General features: G+C 36.3%; 3 long non-coding RNA genes across 3 annotated transcripts in view; 1 reads left to right on the top strand and 2 right to left on the bottom strand.

Moving 5' to 3' along the window:
* Window positions 1–21,628, bottom strand: part of LOC135760864 (uncharacterized) — a 271,903-nt gene that overhangs the window by 133,727 nt on the left and 116,548 nt on the right. The gene's annotated exons all lie outside the window — the stretch shown is intronic.
* On the bottom strand, window positions 493–10,298 carry LOC135760871 (uncharacterized). The gene is made up of 4 exons (XR_010537627.2): window positions 10,144–10,298; window positions 9,819–9,922; window positions 905–976; window positions 493–819 (listed from the first exon to the last, which is right to left on the bottom strand). It is a non-coding gene; the product is annotated as an uncharacterized lncRNA (long non-coding RNA).
* LOC135746010 (uncharacterized) lies at window positions 3,282–7,389 on the top strand. Its single transcript, XR_010531453.2, has 4 exons — window positions 3,282–3,817; window positions 4,040–4,143; window positions 6,143–6,214; window positions 6,300–7,389. It is a non-coding gene; the product is annotated as an uncharacterized lncRNA (long non-coding RNA).

Genomic DNA, 21,628 nt, shown 5'->3' with positions numbered 1-21,628 from the left:
CACAACCTTAAGGTACCAAAAGCTCTTTATTTTCGTGCAGTAAATTGTGCTTAATATACTAAAAAGTAGTATTTTTAGTACTTGTTAAGACAAACTTAAGACAATCTAAGTGTACTCAACTGTGCTATTTTCTAAAATTGTATTCAGTTACAACTTGAAGCACATTTGAACCCACCTTTTAAACATTTATAAATGTAATTTAATAATTTCAGATATAATAATATTACATAAATAATATAGCATACAAAATGAAATAATAATATATTGCCCACACATTTGTATACATAAAATAAATCATTTCTAATGTACTGTATGTGACATTTGAATTACAGTCAAGTTTACTATTAGAATGTTATATATGTACTATTTTACCTGCATGTTTGCCACCAAAACATGTTTTAACTCATTCTAAAATGATACCTATTCTGTATTCATACATACGAACCAGTTTCTTCCATCATTAACAACTAATTAAATGTTAAAGAAACAACTAAGTAAGTATTTACTGCTATTGAAATGATTTTACAATATAAAACAAAGATCAGTGAAATGCAATGAGCTACTTTTATCAAATTGTGGAACATTAATACATCAATATGAAAAGTACACTATGAATATGCAACCATTGAATAATTATATAATCATAATGATGTAATTCTCTAAACAAAAAGTTACTGGACAAATGCAGAAGTGCATTTGAACTTACTCGAGATAAACCTACAAATGGCTGAACCAAAACACAGAGCAGTTTAAATGTCACGTTTAAGTGGAGGGTCTCTTCTTCTTGCCATTCAGACACTGAAGACTTAATCACAAGGTCTGTGAAAATGAAACAGAATATATACAAAATTAACCAATAATTAATGAACATATGCATTAGAATTTTGTTAACTTCTCAGTTTACCTTTTAAAGCTTTGACTGTGTCCTCATCAAGCTTGACATGAGTGTCCGTTTGATCCGTCGCTACATGGCACTCTACAAGTTACATTAAACATAGGGTTATAGGAGGCTTAACTCACTGACACTGATATAATGCAACCTGTGTGTATTACAGGATATTCTTTACTTTGATAATTGTGTTTTATTTTAACCAAGGGCATTTTCCATTGACATGTCTATTGTGGTCTTGCTTACAAGAAAAGTTCACCTCTGTTTAAGGAGATTTAAGGAAATCAGAAGTCATGCCAATGGACTCTATGCACGCTTAACTTCCACAATTGACTCAAGGCTGCTCTTAAGTTTCTGATGCGGGAGATTTAAAGCAGAGTGACAGCAGAATCGCTAAAATTACTTGTTTGCTGGATTTACCCAAATTTACAACCTATGATGTGTGAAGAATTGTCCAGATGTGCAAACTGAGAAAGGTTGCAAGTTTTATGTGTTGTCTTATCTCTGTAATCATTAAGATATATTCAGCTAGCCTGTACTAGCAGTGCTTACATTGTGCTGTTTTTTACAATTCGTCCAGCAGGCTAATCACGTTAGTAATATACTATTGTCTTTGTAATGTTGTCTAAAAGTGTCCGGTCCAACATCCAATAGGAAAATTCAACTGCAGTACAGGGCTCAAAATTAACTTTTTTTTGGTAGCACTGTTGCTCACAACTTTTAAGAGTTAGGAGGACCAGCAAAAATTTAGGCGCATCCATCCAAAAATTAAAACGCACCACAACTACAATGTATATGTTAATAGATTTATTTTATTAAAATAAAATGCAACCACCAGGCTTTACATATCCTATGGCCAGCATTTAAAATTTGGTCTTTTATTTTATTTTTTTTACTGCATAGATTCCTAAATTAATACCCAACTGCTTTTGAAATAGTATAGCAATAATAATTTACCAATTACAGATTACAGGTAAAATGATTAAGATCACAATAGAAAATCTAGCAAACACGTAAAACACTGATTAATTGGGACATTTACAAAAGTGACCTTAATATAGAAGGCTTAATATAGAAGGCTAATATTGGTATTGATAACTGCATTACCATGGGTGCTATTACTAAATTTTTATAAAAACATCCCAGGTGAAAAAAAAGTTGTATTTAATGTATTAAAAATATACTTAAAATTTAAGTAATATGTTTCTAGTACATTTGTATTCCCAACGTGCTTATTTAAAGTGTATTAAAAATATGTTAAATAGCTTTTAAATGTATTTCAAAAAAGTGTACTAAAAGTACGTTGGTAATAAATATATGCTTAATTACACTTTTTAAAAGTATGCTAAACTCAAGCATACTTTTAATGTAATTCTAAAAAGTGCACTAGATGTAAGCTGGTAATAATTATATCTTTAATTACACTTTTTATAAGTATGCTAAACTCAAGCATACTTTTAATGTATTTCTAAAAAGTGCACTAGAGGTACACTGGTAATAAATATATCTTTAATTACACTTTTTATAAGTATGCTAAACTCAAGCATACTTTTAATGTATTTCTAAAAAGTGCACTAGAGGTACGCTGGTAATAATTATATCTTTAATTACACTTTTAAAAAGTATGCTAAACTCAAGCATACTTTTAATGTATTTCTAAAAAGTGCACTAGAGGTACACTGGTAATAAATATATCTTTAATTACACTTTTTATAAGTATGCTAAACTCAAGCATACTTTTAATGTATTTCTAAAAAGTATACTAGAGGTACGCTGGTAATAATTATATCTTTAATTACACTTTAAAAAAGTATGCTAAACTCAAGCATACTTTTAATGTATTTCTAAAAAGTGCACTAGAGGTACACTGGTAATAAATATATCTTTAATTACACTTTTTATAAGTATGCTAAACTCAAGCATACTTTTAATGTATTTCTAAAAAGTATACTAGAGGTACGCTGGTAATAATTATATCTTTAATTACACTTTAAAAAAGTATGCTAAACTCAAGCATACTTTTAATGTATTTCTAAAAAGTGCACTAGAGGTACACTGTTAATAAATATATTTTTAATTACACTTTTTACAAGTATGCTAAACTCAAGCATACTTTTAATGTATTTCTAAAAAGTACACTAGAGGTACGCTGGTAATAATTATATCTTTAATTACACTTTTAAAAAGTATGCTAAACTCAAGCATACTTTTAATGTATTTCTAAAAAGTGCACTAGAGGTACACTGGTAATAAATATATTTTTATTTACACTTTTTATAAGTCTGCTAAACTCAAGCATACATTTAACGTATTTCTAAAAAGAGCACTAGAGGTACGCTGGGAAAAAATATATGTTTAATTACACATTTAAAAAAAAAAGTATGTTAAACACAAGCATACTTTTACAGAGGTTTTAGTGTATTTAGAAAAAAACATATTTTTTTTTAAACATGTACATTAATTTTAATAGGCTAACATTGCAATTTCAACATCATATCATTGAACTTGCATTATATATTGATTTCACAAAGTTAGTCCACATAAATTTGTTAGTGTTTATATTCAAACAACACACGTGACGGACCTGACTAAACCTCATTGGTTCTTGGGATTCAGTACGTCACATTGGCTTCCTGATTCAGTTGTTCGATACACAACGTGCGTGATCGTTGGTAAATGTGGATTAAAAGTTGAAACTAAAACTGTTAAATTATATATAGTGATCATCAGAGGACTTGGGTGAAACAACGCGATTCACATGGATTACTTCGGCGATGTTTTTTATTGCTGTTGCGATTAACTTTTTGAAATGTGAGCAGTTTTTAAGTAGGTTATCAAGTGGATCTGACATCGTGGGGAAATATACGTTTCTTGGATTTCATTAAAGTACATCGGTTTTTGTTTGAAGATGAATGAGAGAACATGAGGGTAAGTTAAGTGATGACAGATTTTTGCTTTTTATTTTTAGTGAACTATTAAATAAGTAGAACTTTTAGTATTACAGTATGTCTTAATTTTAACCCAGCTTCTTAAAGTGTGTATGTTGTGTGGGTTTTGGAACATAACGTTACATTTTTTTTTGTGAGTAAAGTTAGGCATTTCATTTCTCTTGTTGTATTTTAGAAATCATAACAGCCTGTCTTTTTTTAGCACAGCGGCATTCAAATTGACCAATCAGAGCCGAGAATATCTAATAAGTCGAAGTAGAGATGAACAGATGAAGATACAGCCCGTAAAAATACTTATTCTTGGTGGTAAGTTTTTAGTTCTACAGTATTTGTATAACATTTAGATAACTTTTACGTTTTTCTAATGCTAATGTTTAAAGAGTAACTAAACCCTAAACCAACTTTTTTAGTTAATGATCTGTAAGAATGATGCTTTATTAGTGTAAGTTTTTTGACATATGGATATAAAGTGTTTCAATACTACAATATATGTTGTAAAAACGTCTGAGTGCTGCCCTCTTCAGGTTGAACGGTGGCTACTGGCAGGGCTCGAAATTGCGAATATTTTGGTCGCATATGCGACCGAAATTTAATCTGTGCGATCTTAAAATATATTTGGGAGCATTTCTGCGACTGCCCATTTTGTTGTGGTGCGACTTGATTTAGATTGTGATGCTGCGTGCTGCTGTCCCAGGTTCAGTGTTCTCTCCAACGTTACATAACCAATCAAATTTCACCATTAAGTTCTTACGTTTTAATGAAGACCGCAGATTGGCTAATATGAGCGTCAGTCATTCCTTGTTGCCGTGCTACGTTGGTACGTGAAGCGCGAAAATGAGATGCACTGCGAGCATGACGAGAACAAGCCGACTACAGCCAATGTTACTACTGTAATTAATCAGACGATCCGGATTCAAATGCGACTCCACCACCGGAAAATAAGACTTGACGTTAAACCTTTCAGAGAGAGTGGCTTAAAGATTTCGAGTGTCTCCGCTATGAAAATGGCTCGATGTAACTTAATGTGTTTACTGTAAATCCTGTAAAACGGCGTTGGTGGCGGAATCAAAACATTTTAAGCGCCAGACCTTGCTTAAACATGGCGAAAGTGCCAAAAACACAAATAGTGTCATGACAAATGTGTTCATTATTGATGGAGACACCGACTTGTCTATCAAAGAGTGTTTGATAGTGTATGTGCGCATGCGCTGGTGAATGGACATCCGACAAACATCCTTGTGGTCCATGTTGATGTGGAACACGACAATGTTGATGGTATGTTTTTATAAAAAAATATATTTTTTAAAACATATTTAGTAGTAATAGCATCCTGGTAATGCAGTTATCAATACCAATATTAGCCTTCTATATTAAGGTCACTTTTGTAAATGTCCCAATTAATCAGTGTTTTACGTGTTTGCTAGATTTTCTATTGTAATCTTAATCATTTTACCTGTAATCTGTAATTGGTAAATTATTATTGCTATACTATTTCAAAAGCAGTTGGGTATTAATTTAGGAATCTATGCAGTAAAAAAAAAAAAAAATAAAAGACCAAATTTTAAAAGCTGGCCATAGGATATGTAAAGCCTGGTGGTTGCATTTTATTTTAATAAAATAAATCTATTAACATATACATTGTAGTTGTGGTGCTTTTTAATTTTTGGATGGATGCGCCTACATTTTTGCTGGTGCTCCTAACTCTTTAAAGTTGTGAGCACCAGTGCTACCAAAAAAAAGTTAATTTTGAGCCCTGTACTGCAGTTGAATTTTCCTATTGGATGTTGGACCGGACACTTTTAGACAACATTACAAAGACAATAATATATTACTAACGTGATTAGTAACTGCTAGTACAGGCTAGCTGAATATATCTTAATGATTACAGAGATAAAACAACACATAAAACTTGCAACCTTTCTCAGTTTGCACATCTGGACAATTCTTCACACATCATAGGTTGTAAATTTGGGTAAATCCAGCAAACAAGTAATTTTAGCGATTCTGCTGTCACTCTGCTTTAAATCTCCTGCATCGGAAACTTAAGAGCAGCCTTGAGTCAAATGTGGAAGTTAAGCGTGCATAGAGTCCATTGGCATGACTTCTGATTTCCTTAAATCTCCTTAAACAGAGGTGAACTTTTCTTCTAAGCAAGACCACAATAGACATGCCAATGGAAAATGCCCTTGGTTAAAATAAAACACAATTATCAAAGTAAAGAATATCCTGTAATACACACAGGTTGCATTATATCAGTGTCAGTGAGTTAAGCCTCCTATAACCCTTTGTTCAATGTAACTTGTAGAGTGCCATGTAGCGACGGATCAAACGGACACTCATGTCAAGCTTGATGAGGACACAGTCAAAGCTTTAAAAGGTAAACTGAGAAGTTAACAAAATTCTAATGCATATGTTCATTAATTATTGGTTAATTTTGTATATATTCTGTTTCCTTTTCACAGACCTTGTGATTAAGTCTTCAGTGTCTGAATGGCAAGAAGAAGTGACCCTCCACTTAAACGTGACATTTAAACTGCTCTGTGTTTTGGTTCAGCCATTTGTAGGTTTATCTCGAGTAAGTTCAAATGCACTTCTGCATTTGTCCAGTAACTTTTTGTTTAGAGAATTACATCATTATGATTATATAATTATTCAATGGTTGCATATTCATAGTGTACTTTTCATATTGATGTATTAATGTTCCACAATTTGATAAAAGTAGCTCATTGCATTTCATTGATCTTTGTTTTATATTGTAAAATCATTTCAATGGCAGTGAGTACATACTTAGTTGTTTCTTTGACATTTAATTAGTTGTTAATGATGGAAGAAACCGGTTCGTATGTATGAATACAGAATAGGTATCATTTTAGAATGAGTTAAAACATGTTTTGGTGGCAAACATGCAGGTAAAATAGTACATGTATAACATTCTAATAGTAAACTTGACTGAAATTCAAATGTCACATACAGTACATTAGAAATGATTTATTTTATGTATACAAATGTGTGGGCAATATATTATTATTTCATTTTGTATGCTATATTATTTATGTTATATTATTATATCTGAAATTATTAAATTACATTTATAAATGTTTAAAAGGTGGGTTCAAATGTGCTTCAAGTTGTAACTGAATACAATTTTAGAAAATAGCACAGTTGAGTACACTTAGATTGTCTTAAGTTTGTCTTAACAAGTACTAAATACTACTTTTTAGTATATTAAGCACAATTTACTGCACGAAAATAAAGAGCTTTTGGTACCTTAAGGTTGTGAACTTAAAGTGTATTTTAGTGAACTTTTTCACCTGGGAATACATTTGGTATATTATTTTAACATACTACTAGTATATTTTAAAGTAGATTCGTAAATGTTTAAAGGTGGGTTCAAGTTGTAATTAAAGATATTTTTTAAATACAGACCTAGTATGTTAAAATTACATTTTAGTTCAACTTCATGGTGTCTCAAAAAAGCACAGTTGAGTACACTAAGATGGTTTTAAGTTCATCTTAAAAAGTACTTAATACTACTTTTTAGTATACTAAGTTCAAAATTAGTGTGTGAAAATAGAGCACTTTTAGTATAATGTTGAAAGTGTACTTAAATAGTGTATTTTAGTGAACTTGTTTCACCTGGGAATACATTTGGAATATTATTTTAACATACCATTAGTATACTTTAAAGTATATTTAAAAATGCTTAAAAGTGGGTTCAAGTGTACTTTAAGTTATAATGAAATATATTTTTTTAAATACAGACCTAGTATGTTAAAAATACATTTTAGTTCAACTTCATGGTGTCTCAAAATAGCACAGTTGAGTACACTAAGATGGTATTAAGTTCATCTTAAGAAGTATTAAATACTACTTTTTAGTATACTAAGTTCAAAATTAGTGTGCGAAAATAGAGCACTTTTAGTATATTGTGGAAAGTGTACTTAAATAGTGTATTTTAGTGAACTTTTTTCACCTGGGAATACATTTGGAATATTATTTTAACTTACCATTAGTATACTTTAAAGTATATTTAAAAATGCTTAAAGGTGGGTTCAAGTGTACTTCAAGTTATAATTAAATATATTTTTTTTAAATACAGACCTAGTATGTTAAAAATACATTTTAGTTCAACTTCATGGTGTCTCAAAATAGCACAGTTGAGTACACTAAGATGGTATTAAGTTCATCTTAAGAAGTACTAAATACTACTTTTTAGTATACTAAGTTCAAAATTAGTGTGCGAAAATAGAGCACTTTTAGTATATTGTGGAAAAGTGTACTAAGTGTACTTAAATAAAGTGTATTTTAGTGCACTTTTTTTTCACCTGGGATACCATCAACATTGTCGTGTTCCACATCAACATGGACCACAAGGATTTTGTCGGATGTCCATTCACCAGCGCATGCGCACATACACTATCAAACACTCTAGGTGCGTTCCATTCGACAGGGTCCCTGCAGAGTGTTCACTCCTCCCTACTCCCTGAGCACGGTATATCAGTTGAAGTGGACTTCACGGACAATAACCGCTCATTTGGAACGGCCTGCAAACGTCATCAAAGAAAGTCAACGACGGGGTCGCGCAGATTGATATAACATAAATATATATAGGACTACATTCATATTTTAATTTTTATTTACTATCACATTTAAAATATGTACACTATACAATAAAAAAAACATTGAGTACTAACTTACGTAATGAAAAACGTATGTTTATTATACACTTTAATTGACTATTGCTGCTATTACTTGACTATTAACAGAATTGAAGCCCTGCTGTAACTGTCATGCAAATATGAAAGTAAACTTTAAACTTTGGTTAACTATGTGTATATATGTGTTTTTAAACGCTTGTCATATAATTGCATAGCGGTCTGACCGTTCCGACGGGTGATCACGTGATGCGCGCAATGACAGTTGGGTGATTATCGCTCTCCACTTCCTGTGAAGTGATGTATCGATGTTCCCTGATTCCCTATGCCGTGCGCAGTGCCCTTCGAACTGAACATGTTCGCTCCCTTCGGATTGGAATCTCACTTAAGATGGCGGAATACCCTGTGAAGTCCACTTCGCAGTCCACTTACGGTCGAATGGAACGCACCTTCTTTGACAAACAGGTCGGTGTCTCCATCAATAATGAACACATTTGTCATGACACTACTAGTGTTTTTGGCACTTTCGCCATGTTTAAGCAAGGTCTGGCGCTTAAAATGTTTTGATTCCGCCACCAACGCCGTTTTACAGGATTTACAGTAAGCAAAGTAAGTTACATCGAGCCATTTTCATAGAGGAGACACTCGAAATCTTTAAGCCACTCTCTCTGAAAGGTTTAACGTCAAGTCTTATTTTTCGGTGGTGGAGTTGCATTTGAATCCGGATCGTCGTCATTAATTACAGTAGTAACATTGGCTGTAGTCGGCTTGTTCTCGTCATGCTCGCGGTGCGTCTTATTTTCGCGCTTCACGTACCAACGTAGCACGGCAACAAGGAATGACTGACGCTCATATTAGCCAATCTGCGGTATTCATTAAACGTAAGAACTTAATGGTGAATTTTGATTGGTTATGTAACGTTGGAGAGAACACTGAACCTGGGACAGCAGCACGCAGCATCACAATCTAAATCAAGTCGCACCACAACAAAATGGGCAGTCGCAGAAATGCTCCCAAATATATTTTAAGGTCGCACAGATTAAATTTCGGTCGCATATGCGACCAAAATATTCGCAATTTCGAGCCCTGCCAGTAGCCACCGTTCAACCTGAAGAGGGCAGCACTCAGACGTTTTTACAACATATATTGTAGTATTGAAACACTTTATATCCAAATGTCAAAAAACTTACACTAATAAAGCATCATTCTTACAGATCATTAACTAAAAAAGTTGGTTTAGGGTTTAGTTACTCTTTAAACATTAGCATTAGAAAAACGTTAAAGTTATCTAAATGTTATACAAATACTGTAGAACTAAAAACTTACCACCAAGAATAAGTATTTTTACGGGCTGTATCTTCATCTGTTCATCTCTACTTCGACTTATTAGATATTCTCGGCTCTGATTGGTCAATTTGAATGCCGCTGTGCTAAAAAAAGACAGGCTGTTATGATTTCTGAAATACAACAAGAGAAATGAAATGCCTAACTTTACTCACTAAAAAAATGTAACGTTATGTTCCAAAAGCCACACAACATACACGCTTTAAGAAGCTGGGTTAAAATTAAGACATACTGTAATACTAAAAGTTCTACTTATTTAATAGTTCACTAAAAATAAAAAGCAAAAATCTGTCATCACTTAACTTACCCTCATGTTCTCTCATTCATCTTCAAACAAAAACCGATGTACTTTAATGAAATCCAAGAAACGTATATTTCCCCTCGATGTCAGATCCACTTGATACTTAAAAACTGCTCACATTTCAAAAAGTTAATCGCAACAGCAATAAAAAACATCGCCGAAGTAATCCATCTGAATCGTGTTGTTTCAGCCAAGTCCTCTGATGATCACTATATATAATTTAACAGTTTTAGTTTCAACTTTTAATCCACATTTACCAACGATCACGCACGTTGTGTATCGAACAACTGAATCAGGAAGCCAATGTGACGTACTGAATCCCAAGAACCAATGAGGTTTAGTCAGTGTGTTGTTTGAATATAAACACTAACAAATTTATGTGGATTAACTTTGTAAAATCAATATATAATGCAAGTTCAATGATATGATGTTGAAATTGCAATGTTAGCCTATTAAAATTAATGTACATTTTTAAAAAATATATATGTTTTTTTCTAAATACACTAAAACTTCTGTAAAAGTATGCTTGTGTTTAGCATACTTTTTAAAAGTGTAATTAAAGATATATTTATTACCAGTGTACCTCTAGTGCACTTTTTAGAAATACATTAAAAGTATGCATGAGTTTAGCATACTTTTTAAAAGTGTAATTAAAGATATAATTATTACCAGCGTACCTCTAGTGCACTTTTTAGAAATACATTAAAAGTATGCTTGAGTTTAGCATACTTATAAAAAGTGTAATTAAAGATATAATTATTACCAGCTTACATCTAGTGCACTTTTTAGAAATACATTAAAAGTATGCTTGAGTTTAGCATACTTTTAAAAAGTGTAATTAAGCATATATTTATTACCAACGTACTTGTAGTACACTTTTTTGAAATACATTTAAAAGCTATTTAACATATTTTTAATACACTTTAAATAAGCACGTTGGGAATACAAATATACTAAAAACATATTACTTAAATTTTAAGTATATTTTTAATACATTAAATACTACTTTTTTTTCACCTGGGAAAACAGCAGAAAAAAAATCTGCTTTTTCATGGTTTTACCATGACGAACAGAGGTTGGGACAAAAAAAAACAAACTTTAAATATCAAGGTTTCTGGCCAGAAATACTAACATGTTCACCTTTTCTGGCTTTAATAAGCTGCGAAGTGGAGTAACAACATTACCCGCTGTGCTGAACACACGTTCAGATGGAGCACTGGTAGCACATATGCACAAATATTTACGAGCGATGTTGGCCATAAGAGGAAACCGTCCTTGGTTAGCTTTCCACCAAGTTAGTGGGTCTTCTTCTCCGTCAATAACCATTTCCTGTAGATACAGTGACATCTCAGCTTCACTCTTTTGATCAGCGGTGAGCACTGCTGTAGCTGCTCTTTTACCAAGAAGGCTGCCCAGTCCCTTTTTCTTCTTAGGCGCGATGCCAGCACCTGATTCCTCTGCCTCTTCTCTTTCTCGTGCGGGGCCGGATGATGGGCTTGCGCGTGTTGCTGCTGCTGCCGCCATTTCTGCAACCAGTTCAGTTTTTGTGGCACTTAGCTCAGGTGGTTTCATGTGATCCCCTCTGTATCTGGGGTCAAGCAAGGCAGCTTTGCGCATCATACTCAGGGTGGCATCATTGCTATATTTGTCTTCCATCTGCTCCAAGATGACACGCTTCAGGTCGGCTGTAAGTTTCGCATCTTGCTCCGAGCTCTCCAGCACACTTTCCAGGTGTGCCAACATCGGCAAAAGTGAGGAAACCGTGACATAGTTTTCTCCAGAAAGAATATCTGTAAACTCTGCCACTGGCTTCAATCCACTATTAACTGCTTCCAGAACACTTATGTCCTGCCATGTAAGTTGCGGGAGCGGGCGGCGGCTTTTATCCTGAGCAAACACTCGTTTGATGGCTTGAACCTGCTCCAGAATTCTCTCCACCATTCGCTGTTTGGAGCCCCATCGTGTTGCACAGTCCTGTCCGAAAAAAATATATATGCTATTCGTCCAGCTTTTAAGATCGTTTTGCTAACCAGGCTGACAAAAAAGGTACATCGCCTTCAATGTGGTGAGCACACAACATCAAATCAGCTTAAAATATAAGTTATAGGCTATGTAAAATCCGTGCATCATTCGTTTTCTTAATTTTCAATTAAGAAACTTGTTTACGAAACCCAAACGAAAAACAAACAACGACTTGATATTCATAATTTCATTTCTATGCACAAATTAAAAATGGTAATAAGAATAATGGTTACGGAATGAGTTTGATATTGGTAGTCCTAATATATTGATATGATAATAATTTATGCATAGAATCGAAAATGCCAATGTCAAATCGTTGTTTTTTGTTTTAGTTTTGTAACGAAATTATGATAATTATTAATTATACATTAATTGAACGAATGATACGTGGATTGTGCGTCTGTCTGATCGCATGCTTGCATTTTTGTATGCACATTTATGGTTTAATTGAAAACTTATTAAAGATTTTTAAAGATTACCGTGATCAAGGAGTGATGAGGGAGTTTTAGCTCCTCTTGTGCTTTGCTTAGCTCTCGTCTCCTCCACCAGCTGTGGGAAAAAGCAGTGTTGACTGCCCGGCAAACCCCGAAAGCCCGATCAGTGCTGGCTTGCTGCTTCTTGATTGAGTTGTTTATAGCAATGTTCAGATTGTGGCCAAAGCAACTTAACCAAGGCCATTTTAACTGTCTGATGGCAGCAACAACGTTTGCCCCATTATCAGTAGTTATGCAGGAAATTTTATTTTCTTCTATTTTCCATTCGTGTACACTTTCCTGCAATGCCTCTTCCAGGTTGTCGGCTGTATGGCTTTCTGGCATGAAGCTTGTTTGTAGGCATTTCGATTTTAGTGTCCACTCTTTGCTGACATAATGTGCGGTCACTGACATGTAAGGCATCATGTTGCAGCTGGACCACATGTCAGTTGTCAGTGCCAAATATTCCACATCATCCAGCTCTGCTAAAATATTTGCTCTGATGTCGTTGTACAACTTTGGGACTGCGGTCTTCGAGAAGAATCTCCGACCTGGCAGCTCATACTGCTTGTCAAATATTTGCAGCATGGCCTTAAACGCGCTCTTCTCTACCGTATTAAAAGAAACCATTTCTTTTGCTAGGTAGCGGGTCACAGCATCAGTACACTGCTTCCATCTTTCGCTGTCACGCTTGTACTTAGTAACTTTAGCGAAAGCCTCAGATAGGGTTGGTTGGTTCCTGCGAAGTTCAGTTGTGCGTGATGATGACACTGGCAATGAACTGTATTCTGCGGGATGGTGCACACGCAAATGGTCATGTAAATTTGTCGTCTGCGCATCTTTTGCGCGGATAACTTGACCGCAAATCCTGCACACCACTTCAGACGTGTCTCGTGGCTGTCCTCTTTCATTAGGTCTAAAGCCAAAGTACTGCCAGATAGGTGAATTTGTACCTTTTTTAACGACCAAGTTTGTCGACGGCGACGCCATTATAACGACGCAGATCACTGTGCTGCCTACTTCATGCCAGAGTCCCGCGGAAAAGTGATTGACAGGTGTTAATTTGTGTGTAACTTATCTTTATTTATGGTTATGGGTTTGGTTAAAACAAAGATCATGCGGGTCAGGTAGTGGAAACGATACAATTAATTAATTCGTTATAAATTAATTATTTACGCCCCGCCCACCGACGACGATGCCATCGTCCATCGCGATGTTTCACATTAAACATCGTACGATGCCAAATTGGTCGACATCGCCCAACCCTACTTTGAAGAGGCTCCACACAGAGGTAGTTATTTCTCACAGCCGTCAGCCCAACGACCCTTCGGCACATTAGATTGTAAATCGGTCTACTCACTTCGACCGTCCAGAAGCTTCACCACTGCCCGTCCACTCGTCAAGGGAAGGGTTTCGTTGCTACACACTCAAGGAAATCCCAACCTACAAGTTTCTTCAACCCACACTCCACCGACCTCAACGGCTAGAACCTCCTCACGACTCCTCTGGTCTCGAAGTGGCTTCTATCAACATGGGCACAGCATGACACTGCAAGCGGTTAAGTGTGCACACACAAATGAAGACAAAGACTCGCCCACAGCACTACACACACACTTCGTGAATTACAGACGAAACCAGACCTCGACCCGGGTCCGCCGTGTGGTTGGTTGGGTGGTTTTTCTTGGTGGAGGGGATGAAATGGATAGGAGAGGAACACAGGACCCCCTTGTGGTGATTTTGATGCTTCCCGGCTCGCCCACGCTTCCTTCTCTCCAGTGGGGCCGCAACGCTACGGGGTAGCTCTCAACAGAAGATCAGATAATACTTTGCGTTTATAATCCACAATACAAACTTCGATGCTACTCACATATGTTCTCTACTTACAGAATGGTTCCTCGGCTCGCCCACGTCTCTCTCTCTCTCCGGTGGGGCCGAAATGCTACATGGCAACTCACAACACAGGATCAGGTAATACTTTTGCATTCACAATATACCACAAACTTCAATGCTACTCACATATATTCTCTACTCCCAGTGATGCTTCCCGGCTCGCCCACGCTTCCCTCTCCAGTGGGGCCGCAACGCTACGTGGCAACTCACAACACAGGATCAGGTGATACCTTTGCATTCACAGTACACACCACAGACTTCAATACTACTCACGTATATGCTTTACTTCCAGAATGGTTCCTCGGCTCGCCCACGTCTCTCTCTCTCTCCGGTGGGGCCGAAATGCTACGTGGCGGAGCAGCGCTCGCCCCGGAAATCAACTCCTCTTGCGTGTTGCTGCAGATCTATTTATACTTCCAATCTTCCTCCTTCTTCCAATCACACATTACCAGCCTTAATTCTCCTCACCTGTTGCTTATCAGCCCCGATTGCGTTGTCACAGCAACCAGGAAGTGCTGGTGTTTGCACTGCTCGGCCTGGGCGGAAACCATCTTCGGGCGGAACCAATCTTCTCTGCTTTTGGTTCCGCCCTATCATAGTCACCCTGTGACAAACATCTTTACAATTAAAGTGCAATAACAAAAAGTTGATAAAATAAAAAGCTTTTTATAACTAAGAAACATTTATGGAATTGTTTAATGATTTTTACAGGTGAGTTGTGCACTTTTAAAGCAAAAATAATATGAGGTCAGCAGCTAGTAAATACAATCAATATAGTGTTACAGCCAGCTCGTTTCGTACCGCAACATAAACGAGGGGGTCAGACACCAGTTCAGTAATCATAAGAATTTATTTAAACATAACAAAAACCACCCACTACAAAACATAAGTCTAGGGAAAAATAATGAAACAAAAGAAATGACAAACAAAATTATTATAAAAAATATTAAAGCTTACATGATATAAGAAAGCATAAACAAAACAAAATCTCAATGAGAGGTAATGAGCCTCTCTTGAGTTCAAATTGTCAGAGAGTGTGTGTGACGGGCAGACCAGAACCACTGCTCAGCTTTTATACACACACACACCCCTGTTCCTCAATTAATCATTAGGATAAGGGGGTGTCTCAAAACTCTGTGAACTGTCACCATCAGGGATGTAGAGCACTTAGGTTCATCACACCTCCCAATCCAAAAAGAGGTTCCCTAAAGAACTGACAAAAAAAGAATAGATAAACGACTATAAACTATACAAATTATTACACAACACATTTAGGTCACAAATGTACTATTCGCACGGGATTAGTATTACCTGGGGACCCTGTGTGATTTAGAAATTACCTCCCTACGTCTGAGTTTCGTGTGGCCGGTTCGCACGGGATAAGCAAAGCCTGTGATTTCATTCAAATTTACTGACTTATCTCCCTGATATAATGTTGAGGCTTTGCATAACACTATCACGCAACACCGCGACATGCTGTAAAAGGTACCTTTACCAAATCATATTTCGTTAAATCATACAGTGAGTGAACGTGTGGGGAAAAAAGTGAAACTGAGATGACAGAATTAGCGTCCTCTGCCTCTAGATGCCGTTTTAAAGATTAAAATTACTTTTAACTATCTGATCAACACAAATACAAGGCGCCAAAATATGATTGCTTACCAGCATTAAAACCGCTTTTAATAAAAACCGAATTTCTCCGCTCCGTGGACGAGGAGGCAGCAGCCAATGTAACGTCTGGCTGTATATTAACTGACTGAACACTTGACTCTCGCCTGGGCATTTAGATATGCAAGTTTTTCATCAACAATATCTGCGTGAAACATTAACATCATGATCATCTGCCGACTCGACTGTTTCAGCACGTCCTCTACGGAGAGTCTGCTTTATTAACGGCTTTTCGTTCGCTCCGCGTGAGCTAAATGTTTTTGTTCTGTACTTTTTTACTCGCATATATTTCTACATATTTTCAACCAAGGAACACACGGAATATAATATAAGTTATTATGAATAGCAGTTAAGCTTGTTCTGAAATGATGAAAAAAGCCAAATGACTAAAAATGATCTTACAACTTCATTTCAAACGTTATAGATACAAATTGAAAATGTCCTAATATTTATTGCCTTCAAGCCTAAACAATGTTCTTTAATATAATATATATATTCTCATAGGGGAAAGATAGCACCCTGTGTTCTACCTCAGTGCATCTCGTTGTTCTGGATTTAAGTAATAATCTTATTTTAATAAACAAGGTATACCACGCTAGTAAGCCACGCAAAATCACCGCAAATGAAATTCCTTTACCACGACATCCATAGCTCCACCTAAACTTGGAGATCGCAAATATTGACAGTTCTGCATATTTTTAATCATCAAGATGGACGAGAGAGACTGATTAGAAGTTTAAAATTAGAAATATACTAATAAAGTCCTCAAGTTTCACAATGAAAGCCAAAAAAATCGAAGGGATGTGTCTCTGTATGTGCGCTTCACAGCTGCAGTGCGAGAGGCGCAGAAACTGAGAAAATAAATAAATAAAAAAGGCTCACTGGTAACAAATGCTGGCCAAATTACAGAGATGCCTATTCGCACGGGACTAATATTATCAGAGGACCTCGGTGTTCGGCGAAATATGGTAGGTCATTTGCGGAGGAATTTTTACTTTACAAATTACAGACATGGCCGATTCGCACGGGATTAAGATCACAGACAACCTCTGTAATTATTACAAATCACTAGAGGTCACCAGGTAATACTAATCCCGTGCGAATAGGGCTTTATACTCATCTTTACAATCCCACTCCATTTCGCTCTCAGATCTCCTGGGCCCTAGGGATAGAGACAAGGAGGGAAAGAAAAATACACAAATGATACAAACAAGTTCACACACGTGACAAAGCATTGGCAATCAAATTATCCTTGCCGCGGATGTGTTTGATCAATAGATGAAAAGGTTGCAAGATAAGACGCCATCTCAGAATTCTTTGGTTTTTACCACGCATTCTGTCCAAAAAGGTTAAAGGGTTATGGTCAGTGTAAATGATGATAGGACCACAAATTGAGCTCAAATAGACCTCAAAGTGTTGAACAGGCAATACAAGGGCTAAAGTCTCTTTTTCAATAGTGGAATAAACCTGCTGATGGCGATTAAAGTTTTTTTGAAAAATATCCAACCGGATGTTCAATTCCATCAGCATCCTTCTGTAGAAGGACTGCACCTGCACCAGAAGCACTGGCATCAGTAGATGGCAGCAAGTAGAAATGGTTTGTTAAACTGAGGTGCAACAAGTACAGGTGCATTGGCTAACAGACTTTTAACATTATCAAAAGCACACTGACATTTTTCCGACCACTTGAATGGATTTTTCGGGCTCAATAAATCAGTCAAGGGATTAACTACGCTGGCAAAATTCTGGCAGAATCCCCGATAACAGCCCACCATTCCGAGAAATCGACAGAGTTCACGACGGGTACTAGGAAAACTAACAATAGCATCAACTTTAGCTTGAATTGGTTTTACACAACCCCGACCAACCACTTTACACAAATATGTCACGGTGGCTTTCCCAAACTCACATTTTGCAAGGTTAATGGTTAAATTGACTTTGGCCAGCCGAACAAAAAGTTCTCTTATTTGGTCAAGATGTTCAGACCAGGGAGAACTAAACAAAACGACATCCTCCAGGTAGGCCTCGCATCCAGACAAACCAGACAGTACTCTGTTTACCAACCGCTGAAACGTAGCGGGAGCATTTCTAACCCCAAAAGGCATAACAGTGTATTGCATAAAGCTGTCAGGAGTAACAAAAGCAGACAATTCCTTAGCACGGGTTGTTAGAGGCACTTGCCAATAGCCTTTCAAAAGGTCAAATTTGCTGACAAACTGGGCATAGCCAACTCTATCCACGCAATCGTCAATTCTAGGTAAAGGATAACAATCAGGTTTGGTTAGGGCATTGAGTCTCCGGTAATCAGTGCAAAAACGATAGGTATGATCAGGTTTACTTACTAAAATACAAGGTGAGCTCCAAGAGCTAAAACTGGGCTCTGCTAAATTATGAGCAAGTAAGTAATCCACCTCTTTCTTAAGCAACTCTCTTTTTACAGGGTTTACTCGATACGCATGCTGTTTTACAGGTTGGGCCGTGTCAATGTCATGTTCAATGACATGAGTTCGGGTAGGAATATCAGAAAACAGAGAGGGGAATAAATTTATCAACTCAATGATCTCAGCCTTTTCTGATTCAGACAAATGAGACAAATAAGAAGTCAAATCAGCAAGAACTTCAGAATTGTGGAGTTGCCCTTCTACTACTCCTCGAGAAGGACTGTTCACTTCATCCATAACTGATAAACCCAAGTTTCCCACCATCTTCTTAGACATTTCTGACATGTTCTGATCAACAGTGGCAGTAGTTGATACAATATTAACAGATAGAGAAGTCACAGGAGTCACATAAGGTTTTAATAAATTAATATGACAGACCTGTAGTCGGCGATCAGGAGTGTTTATTTGGTAGTTGTTATTAGGAAAACATTTCACGATCGTATAGGGTCCCATAAACCTAGCCTGAAAAGGACTAGTCAACCTTGATAACAATGCCAACACTTGGTCACCTATTTGAAGTTCTCGAAATTTAACCTTGCGGTCAAACAATCTCTGCATCTTCTCCTGGGACTTACCTAATCTTCGTTGAGCAATAGCTCTAGCTTCATTCTGTAACGAAAACTGCTCACGTAATCCAAAACATTCTCTGGTGGATCAGACGTCTTCCACTCATCTGCCAAAACGGCAATAGGGCCCCTGACAGTGTGTCCAAACACTAATTCATTAGGACTGAACCCTATGCTCTCTTGCACGACTTCGCGAATAGCTAATAACATCCAAGGAAGCCCCTCTTCCCAGTCACAGTCCAGTTCAACGCAATAAGATCTCAGAAGTGACTTCAGAGTCTGATCGAATCTTTCTAGCGCCCCCTGACTCTGAGGATGATAAGCACTTGAGATGTTATGTGTGACCTTAAGTTGTCGCATGACTTTAGAAAAGTGTCGAGACATAAAGTTTTAGCCTTGATCAGACTGAATATTTTTCGGAATGCCGAAAATTGACATAAAACTAGTCAAAGCCTTTAAAATTGCCTTAGTAGTGATAGATCTCAAGGGGTAAGCTGCAGGGTAACGTGTAGACTGACACATTACAGTAAGCAAATAAGCATGTCAAGCCTTAGATTGCGGTAAAGGACCTACGCAATCGATTATTAAATGTTCGAATGGGTTAGTAACCGCAGCTATAGGCCGTAAAGGAGCCAACGGAATTTTCTGATTTGGCTTCCCAGTCATTTGGCATGTATGACAGGACCGAATTTAGTTAATCACATCGCGTTTGACTCTACAGTAGGCCAATAGAATTCCCTCAAAATTCTGTCATAGGTCTTTCGAACACCCATATGACCCACAACGCCCTCATGAGACAACTGTAGGACGGCTTGACGAAAGGTAGCAGGAACCACAATTTGGATTTTGGGATCTAAAACAGGTTCAAAACCTATAGGTTGTTTCCTACAAAGTACTCCATCTCTAAGGAAGTAAACAGGAAATAAGTTCTGATCACCTCCTTCATCCACCAAAGAAAACAGATCCTGAAGGGTGCAATCCAACTTTTGTTCTTTGATTAATTCATCTCGGGTCACACTATAAAGTGGAGATAAAGAACAAGCATTAAAAAGATGGTCACCCCAGTCAAATGGACTTTTAGGCATGGAATCAGACTTGACCATATTTTCAATAACAGGCTGTATCTCAGACACAGGAATCTCATTTCCAGTACTATTGCACACAGGATTACATTCTGGTGGAGAGGAATTCTCAGAAAAAATTTAAGTATCACTAAGAATAGTTTCCCTTTCATCGGACATTTTCTTAGCCTTAGCTCGAGTTATCGCACATGCAGGGAACAGGTTTGGACAGTCAGGGGACTTATACACTTTCACTGCATGAAAAGTGGAATTTTCGCCAGAATGTGGCACTGTAGATTGTTGTGAAACTCCAAGTATACGACTGCGCCTGACAATTTGCAGCCAACACCGAAAACTGCCATAAGTTGTCAGAAGTTGACGTGGGTCTTGCTCTGAAGTTGTCCCCCCTTCCCCTAATTCTAGGGGAGGCTTTAACATGTAAATGAACATGCTGTGAGCTATACAAATGCAAATCAGGGTAGCAGCTGGGGGAGTTTTACTCAGTCAGGTGACATTCTGAGAGGTTTTAAACTTTGATTTTAATAAAATCTCTGGTATCAGTATAGCCAAATTACAAACTCTTAAATTGTAGCTTGAATTGATTTATTTTCAAAGTATGCTACACTGTTAACCCAGATATTGTCTTAATGATATAAACATTACTTAATATTTTGAGTTTTGGACATATACTTAAAAATATATTATACCCATAATCCTTTGTCCCTGAATATTATGATTATTTAAGCTTTTTTACAGAATTAAGAACTAATAAGAACTTTAACTACTTAAATATTTGTTAAAATGTCATAGAGGTTTATGCTCTAATATTATTCATGTTGTTTAGTTTTAAATGATAAATTACCATTTTTGTTAATGAAAGTCACCGTTCAGGTGATCAGTGTTTATTGACATAAACAGCACATTGTACTGTATTTTTCGCAGTTTTGTGTGTGTTTCAGTGGAGAATCAAGTTTATTCAATGACTGACTTATTCATGAGTTTTGTGTTATAATACCATTTATAACACTAAGAGAATTATAATTATAAATGAATTAAAAATAGAAAATCTTTCAACTCAGTTAACTAAGCGGAGATGTTGGACAGAGTAATTCAAAATCATCTTTAAGTTTAATGACAATCATTTATCAAAATATTTTCTTCATCATTTATCACAATACTATCAAAATATTTTTCCCTAATTTTTTTTAAACTATCCCTTTAAGTAGATTCAGTTTGTCCAGGCCAACAGTATATATGAATATCTCTGTATGTCATTAGCAATAACCAATGTTAGGTAAAAAAAAAGATACACAAAACAATTTATTTCAACAATTTTAATTGTTTTAACAGAGTTTTAATCAGGCTCAATT

The sequence above is a fragment of the Paramisgurnus dabryanus genome, chromosome 16 (assembly GCF_030506205.2).
Source record: "Paramisgurnus dabryanus chromosome 16, PD_genome_1.1, whole genome shotgun sequence".
NCBI lineage: Eukaryota > Metazoa > Chordata > Actinopteri > Cypriniformes > Cobitidae > Paramisgurnus > Paramisgurnus dabryanus.
The sequence above is the reverse complement of the archived record's forward strand: the minus strand, read 5'-3'. Positions and strand labels throughout refer to the sequence as shown.